At 50.8% G+C, this 8,078-nt stretch overlaps 1 long non-coding RNA gene across 1 annotated transcript; it reads left to right on the plus strand.

Annotated features, from left to right (window-relative positions):
* The first annotated feature begins 305 nt into the window (after nucleotides 1–305).
* LOC135577829 (uncharacterized) lies at nucleotides 306–5,427 on the plus strand. The gene is made up of 2 exons (XR_010469356.1): nucleotides 306–440; nucleotides 4,072–5,427. It is a non-coding gene; the product is annotated as an uncharacterized LOC135577829 (long non-coding RNA).
* Nucleotides 5,428–8,078: the final 2,651 nt, after the last annotated feature.

Genomic DNA, 8,078 nt, shown 5'->3' on the forward strand with positions numbered 1-8,078 from the left:
GCCACGGTAGCGGGCATTGTGACAAAGGTTCTATGTCAGCTGGGTGTGGCAGCCAGGCGCCCCTGTGGCAGATGGCAACCCCCCTCCCTCTTTTAATATGGCACATTTTCCCCTTTCTCTTCTATTTGAGGCTAACAGCTTCTTTTGTTTGGCCCAGAGCACCCTGGCTCCTGGGACATTAGCAGAAGGGAGTGCCAAGGCACACTGGGCCGCGCCCAGTGTGGGGGATGTTTGAGGGCTTCAGGGGCACCCACACTCAGTGTGGGGGGTGCAGAGAAGCTTATACAATGCCTACAGTCAGGTCTGATCAGATAACAAAACGGGACTCTCGTCGAGACTCCGCCCATTGCCGCGGGTCTCTTGGAGCACGAGCTTAGCCACTGCCGCCACGAGAGTCCTCCTCCCCGGGATGGAGACTCCGCTTGCCTCGCCGCCACGGTGTAAGTAAAACTTCTCGCAGGATTGCGAGTATATTTTCTTTCCGTGCACACTTGCACAAGTACTTTATTTCCTCGCACAATCGCGAGTGGCCGCCGAGAGCCCCTCGCACAATCGCGAGTATATTTTCCTCCCGTGCTTCCACAGAAGCACGTGTAGGATTCCGTGCACATTTGCACGTGTAAAATAACTCTCGCAGGACTGCGAGCGTATTATAAATTTACTCTCGCGACATCGCGAGTGCACACTTTCCGTACTCACTGCGAGTACGTGTATCTCTATAAAAATAATCCCACACCGTGCTTGGGTAAGTGTGTACTCCTCCGGGACTCGGGGATGGCTCCGGCACTGTTTTGGTGAAGCCACGTGCATGCACTCTGTGGACCTCCTGTTGTATTAGTGGCTGCCCCTCTCAATAATTTCCTCCACTGATATCCGAACCTGTATTTAAGTCACATTCGGAGTGCTAAAACCCTGTGCCTCGCTGGTCTAATAAAAGTTGGTTTTGGACCTTGTGGTCCCTAAAATTGACCTGTGGGTTAATACAGGACATTTCTGTCGTAGTCGTGCAGGATATCAGAGATGGAGGAATTATTTGGAGGGTTGAGTAATATCTCTGAAGTAATCTGGGGTCTTGCAGTTACGTGGGCTGTGGTGTGTGCCAGTTTGAGTGTTTACTTAAAGGTAACACAGGATCTGTGTAAACTTAAGGACCGAATGGAGGAAAACCTTTCACGGGAGAGTGAACGATTTGACTCTTTAAGGCAGGATTTTTCGTGGCAAAACAAACAGTTTGACTCTTTAAAGAAAAACCTCTCGTGGCAAAATGAGCAGTCCGAGATTGTTAAGCAGGACCTCTCGCGACAAAGCGAATGGTTTGACTCTTTAAAGGAGGACTTTTCGCGGCAAAGCAAACAGTTTGATTCTTTAAAGCAAAGCCTTTCGTGGCAGAGTGAGCAGTCTGACTTTCTTAAGCAGGACTTTGCGCAGCAGAGCGAAAAGTTTGACTCTTTGAAACAAAACCTTTTGCGGCAAAGCGAAAAGTTTGACTCTTTAATACAGGACTTTTCGCGGCAAAGCATACGGTCGGATTATTTAGAACAGAGGTTTGGCTTGTTAGAACAGAAACTTGGCTTTTTGGAACAGAAACTTGAGTTTTTGTTATTTAATATAAGAACCGCCTCTAGTGTCTCCCCCATTCAGGCATGCGCCTCAGCCCCCCCGATTCTCGACAAAGATACTGATTCTGAAAACAGTGTTGATGTGTGGGGGGTAGAAACAAAGGACGTGCGTCCTCTTATTAGAACTGAGACACATACGGAGGGACGAGGCAGAAATCCACGCACGGCTACCCATAGCACGCCATATTCAGGACTGGAGCTAGGGGATTTGCAAACTAGATTCTCACGGAAGCCGGGCGAAACAGAGACTGAATATCTTTGGCGCGTTTCGCTTACTGGGGGTGACAGAATATTATTGAGTAAGGATGAGGCCACAGGTTTCTGGGGCCCAGGGGTATTTTTAAGTGATGGTCCAGACGGTGATCAGTCCATTACATCTCGTGTCGCTTACTGGGCTGGTGGTATAGACCCCAGGGAACGTGGGGAGCCAGTGGCAATTGTTATAAAAGGTTTATCAGATCTTGCCGAGGGAGTTCAAAAGGCGGCTTGTATACAAGCAATGTATGAAAGAGGCCGGCAGTCTCCCCCTATGGCGGCGCCGGTGGATCCGGTCCACCTTCGGCTGCTTATTAAAGGACTACCGGATGCCTTAAAAATATATGTCCAGTCCCTTAAGGAAAAAATTCAGGGGGCTATTGATCGTAATAAGCAAAATCCCCGAAGTCCTCCTGAACATGTATTAACCTGGGCGGAAATTTTACACAATGTGGTTACACATGGGCGCGAGATGGGGTGGGTAGACCCGAGCGGCAGCCCGTGTAGAAGCCGGACGGTCCGGAAGATGAGCCGAGCCGAGCCTCTTCAGGGACCGCCCCCCACTAGGCCGCCCCCCCCATCACAGAAACCGGAGCGTTTTTCAAATCAGAGTAGCAGCTTGCAGCGGAGCGACCTGTGGCGCCGCGCAGCCGCTTTGGGAGTGCCCCGAACACTGCTACATAAGCTTTCCACTGAGCATTTACAGGAGCTAGTGGAATATTTAGAGGGAAGATCAGAGAACCAAGAGGAGGCACCGGTAACCGCCCCCCTCCCTGAGGACAAGCGAAACACTAAACCTTTCGTATCCTCACAAAGGGAGTCAAAAAAACTAGTAAAAGCGGATGGGAACCGGGACCGCCCCACCCGCTCTGTATTCTCTTGCCAATGGTCCAGTGATAAAAAACCATACATACATATCCCCGTTGGTCCAAGGCGGATAAGTGTGAGATTTCTAATTGACACGGGCGCACAAATCAGTGTTTTGAACAGGCGGCAAGCTGACAAACTTGGGATTAAACCATCAAGGAAAGCCATCAATATAGTGGGGGTAACGGGTGTAGCAGAGAGGTGTCCTTTAGCTCGAACCCACCTTTTGCTGCCTGGGGAAAAGCGGACAACGGCTGTGGAAGTTGCCCTGAGCCCTTATAAGGCGAACATATTGGGATTTGATATTTTGGCAGGTAGACGGTGGTGCTTACCTAATGGAGAGATTTGGAGCTTTGGGAGTCACAGAGCAGAGGTAGCCCGTATTAGAATATTGCCATTTACCTCTGCACCCTTGCAGCCCGAAAGAACCACTGACATTAGGATTTTGCAACTTGCTCCTGCTCCACCCACATCTACAATAACCTGTACCCCACGATACCCCCTGCCAAAAGCAGCAAAACGGGGCACTACGGAGGTTATTAGTGATCTTGAAGAAAGACAAACAATTAGCCGCGGTGTCCAGACGGCCCCCTCCCCGTACCGGCAACTCGGGCGGTCCGGCATAGCAAAGCCCCACCCCGTGAGTGCCGGCCTCTGCCCCGGGACTGGCGGCGCGAGACGGAGCAGCCTGAGAGAGCTGCTAGAAACACATGTCCAGTACGGACATAACCCGAGAAACGGAGGCAAAACCTCCCCCCGTAAAACTTCTGTCGCCTCCCGGCTGGCCGCCCCCCCCCGCCACCATTCCTGGCATCCAAGTCCTGGTGGTGTGGGGCGGGGCAGCCCGGCCTCGCGAGCGCTGGCAGGCAACCACCTTCCCCGGGTTGGCCGCCTCCCCCCCGCTCGCTGCGGGCGGGAGCGCCCCCCCCACTCTTGCGAACTGGAAAAGAAAAAAAAAAAAGGGAAAAAAAAAGCCGAGGCTTGGGACCAGTGACCCCGCCCCGGCTCAGTGCTCTCTGAGGGTCAGAAGCAGCTCCCATTAGGACCCAGCAATGTGCCTCAACACTGCTGCTTACTGAAAGTAGCTGCTAATATTACTTGCTATCAAAAAAATTTACTGGCACTCCACTGCAGCTAAATGGGGCATTATGGAGGTCATTAACGATTTTGATAAAGAGTCAATAACAGGAAACCACTCGATAAAGACCCACCCCCAGAACAAAAGGTCCAAGAGATATTTTCTGCTCAGAACCTTCTGAGCTAGTTCAACATGTTAACTATGAAAGCCCGGTTCCAAAGGGACCGAGGTCTGTTTTGTGTTTTCTTGCAGGGCGAAGGAAGATGACAGGGTGGAAGAGAAGTACAGATGCGTGTGACGGGGTGGAATAAGATTCACCTAACACCAGCAAGGGATGGAAGAGCATCCAGATGCCTTGGAAACAACACCAACAATGACAGGGTGGAAGAGGATCCAGCTAACACCACCAAGCCATTCAGAAGGAAGGCAGCCACAGGAATGGAAACACTAACGAACTGTGACTGATGCTGGGACTCAATAATTACCTTGGGCAATTGTTGATTGTTGTAATTACTTCAATTCTATTTTTGACTGTTATTAATAACTGTTTGGAGGGGTAAGTCAACATATGTTATATGGTGATCCACAGTGGACATTAAGGCTCACTGGCAGAAGTGTCCTCTTTTTACTTTGGAGGCAAGAGGTAACTGTCATACAACTCCAGAGTTCTGTCAGACCATGACTGTAGTCACAGGGTGGGATTGTGGCAGATGGCAACCCCCCTCCCTCTTTTAATATGGCACATTTTCCCCTTTCTCTGCTATTTGAGGCTAACAGCTTCTTTTGTTTGGCCCAGAGCACCCTGGCTCCTGGGACATTAGCAGAAGGGAGTGCCAAGGCACACTGGGCCGCGCCCAGTGTGGGGGATGTTTGAGGGCTTCAGGGGCACCCACACTCAGTGTGGGGGGTGCAGAGAAGCTTATACAATGCCTACAGTCAGGTCTGATCAGATAACAAAACGGGACTCTCGTCGAGACTCCGCCCATTGCCGCGGGTCTCTTGGAGCACGAGCTTAGCCACTGCCGCCACGAGAGTCCCCCTCCCCGGGATGGAGACTCCGCTTGCCTCGCCGCCACGGTGTAAGTAAAACTTCTCGCAGGATTGCGAGTATATTTTCTTTCCGTGCACACTTGCACAAGTACTTTATTTCCTCGCACAATCGCGAGTGGCCGCCGAGAGCCCCTCGCACAATCGCGAGTATATTTTCCTCCCGTGCTTCCACATAAGCACGTGTAGGATTCCGTGCACATTTGCACGTGTAAAATAACTCTCGCAGGACTGCGAGCGTATTATAAATTTACTCTCGCGACATCGCGAGTGCACACTTTCCGTACTCACTGCGAGTACGTGTATCTCTATAAAAATAATCCCACACCGTGCTTGGGTAAGTGTGTACTCCTCCGGGACTCGGGGATGGCTCCGGCACTGTTTTGGTGAAGCCACGTGCATGCACTCTGTGGACCTCCTGTTGTATTAGTGGCTGCCCCTCTCAATAATTTCCTCCACTGATATCCGAACCTGTATTTAAGTCACATTCGGAGTGCTAAAACCCTGTGCCTCGCTGGTCTAATAAAAGTTGGTTTTGGACCTTGTGGTCCCTAAAATTGACCTGTGGGTTGCTCTGTGACAGCCCCCTAGGGGATGGGGAGCCTGTCAGCCCCGGGCCTGTCACTGCCTGCTGGCCCTGCTGCCACCAGCCAGGCCTCTGAAAACTTGTCAAACCATGCCCAGACTTGGGGCCAGTTTGGCCCAAAGTCTGCAAGAGACAAGTCGGGAAGAAAGATATGGGACAGAGGGAGAAAGCAAAGGGAGCAGGAGAAAGGGAAGGAAGAATAAAAAGTAGTGTTGGGCTGCAGGAGTGAGATGGAGGAATTGCAAGAAAAGAGGCAGGAAGCAGGAGAGTGAGAGAAAAGGAAAGAAGAGACATGCAGCCAGACGAGGGCTTAGTGAGAGAGGATGGGACAGAGAACAGGATGAGAAGGACATAAGGCAAGGCTAGGACAGGCAAGGACAGGCAAGGCAAGGCTAGGCTGCAGGACATGTTTTTGCTTTATAGTTTCTAGCACATTCGTCTTCAGACTAGCAGGAAAGCCATAAGACCGTATGGATTAGGCCCAAGCAAAAACCCCAGCTACTTGAGACACTTAGACTAAGCCTAAAAGACCAAGATCTCTCCATAAGGATGGTTTTTATACTGTACTTCCACAATCTGCTGGCAGTACAAAAAAATAAGCTGCAGATCTCCTTAGGCTGAGTCATGGTGCTTTGGGGCAGGGACCATGCATATCATTGGAATATTTCACAGTTTTTGCTCTGTTTTCAGTGTATAACACCAAAACACCCACCCGATGACATCCTTTCAAGAGCAAAGGCAGCAATTTGCAGAATTCCGCTTCTTAGGGGAAGTGAGAAATTGCTGAGCTGACACCAAGTCCTGCAGTGTCCCTGTCACCTGCAGAGCCACCGCATCCTCGCCACGGTAGCGGGCATTGTGACAAAGGTTCTATGTCAGCTGGGTGTGGCAGCCAGGCGCCCCCTAGGGGATGGGGAGCCTGTCAGCCCCGGGCCTGTCACTGCCTGTTGCCGCTGCTGTCACCAGCCAGGCCTCTGAAAACTTGTCAAACCATGCCCAGACTTGGGGCCAGTTTGGCCCAAAGTCTGCAAGAGACAAGTCGGGAAGAAAGATATGGGACAGAGGGAGAAAGCAAAGGGAGCAGGAGAAAGGGAAGGAAGAATAAAAAGCAGTGTTGGGCTGCAGGAGTGAGATGGAGGAATTGCAAGAAAAGAGGCAGGAAGCAGGAGAGTGAGAGAAAAGGAAAGAAGAGACATGCAGCCAGACGAGGGGTTAGTGAGAGAGGATGGGACAGAGAACAGGATGAGAAGGACATAAGGCAAGGCTAGGACAGGCAAGGACAGGCAAGGCAAGGCTAGGCTGCAGGACATGTTTTTGCTTTATAGTTTCTAGCACATTTGTCTTCAGACTAGCAGGAAAGCCATAAGACCGTATGGATTAGGCCCAAGCAAAAACCCCAGCTACTTGAGACACTTAGACTAAGCCTAAAATACCAAGATCTCTCCATAAGGATGGTTTTTATACTGTACTTCCACAATCTGCTGGCAGTACAAAAAAATAAGCTGCAGATCTCCTTAGGCTGAGTCATGGTGCTTTGGGGCAGGGACCATGCATATCATGGGAATATTTCACAGTTTCTGCTCTGTTTTCAGTGTATGACACCAAAACACCCACCCGATGACATCCTTTCAAGAGCAAAGGCAGCAATTTGCAGAATTCCGCTTCTTAGGGGAAGTGAGAAATTGCTGAGCTGACACCAAGTCCTGCAGTGTCCCTGTCACCTGCAGAGCCACCGCATCCTCGCCACGGTAGCGGGCATTGTGACAAAGGTTCTATGTCAGCTGGGTGTGGCAGCCAGGCGCCCCCTAGGGGATGGGGAGCCTGTCAGCCCCGGGCCTGTCACTGCCTGCTGGCCCTGCTGCCACCAGCCAGGCCTCTGAAAACTTGTCAAACCATGCCCAGACTTGGGGCCAGTTTGGCCCAAAGTCTCCAAGAGACAAGTCGGGAAGAAAGATATGGGACAGAGGGAGAAAGCGAAGGGAGCAGGAGAAAGGGAAGGAAGAATAAAAAGTAGTGTTGGGCTGCAGGAGTGAGATGGAGGAATTGCAAGAAAAGAGGCAGGAAGTAGGAGAGTGAGAGAAAAGGAAAGAAGAGACATGCAGCCAGACGAGGGCTTAGTGAGAGAGGATGGGACAGAGAACAGGATGAGAAGGACATAAGGCAAGGCTAGGACAGGCAAGGACAGGCAAGGCAAGGCTAGGCTGCAGGACATGTTTTTGCTTCATAGTTTCTAGCACATTCGTCTTCAGACTAGGAGGAAAGCCATAAGACTGTATGGATTAGGCCCAAGCAAAAACCCCAGCTACTTGAGACACTTAGACTAAGCCTAAAATACCAAGATCTCTCCATAAGGATGGTTTTTATACTGTACTTCCACAATCTGCTGGCAGTACAAAAAAATAAGCTGCAGATCTCCTTAGGCTGAGTCATGGTGCTTTGGGGCAGGGACCATGCATATCATGGGAATATTTCACAGTTTCTGCTCTGTTTTCAGTGTATGACACCAAAACACCCACCCGATGACATCCTTTCAAAAGCAAAGGCAGCAATTTGCAGAATTCCGCTTCTTAGGGGAAGTGAGAAATTGCTGAGCTGACACCAAGTCCTGCAGTGTCCCTGTCACCTG

Source organism: Columba livia, unplaced genomic scaffold, assembly GCF_036013475.1.
Source record: "Columba livia isolate bColLiv1 breed racing homer unplaced genomic scaffold, bColLiv1.pat.W.v2 Scaffold_146, whole genome shotgun sequence".
Taxonomy (NCBI): Eukaryota; Metazoa; Chordata; class Aves; order Columbiformes; family Columbidae; genus Columba; species Columba livia.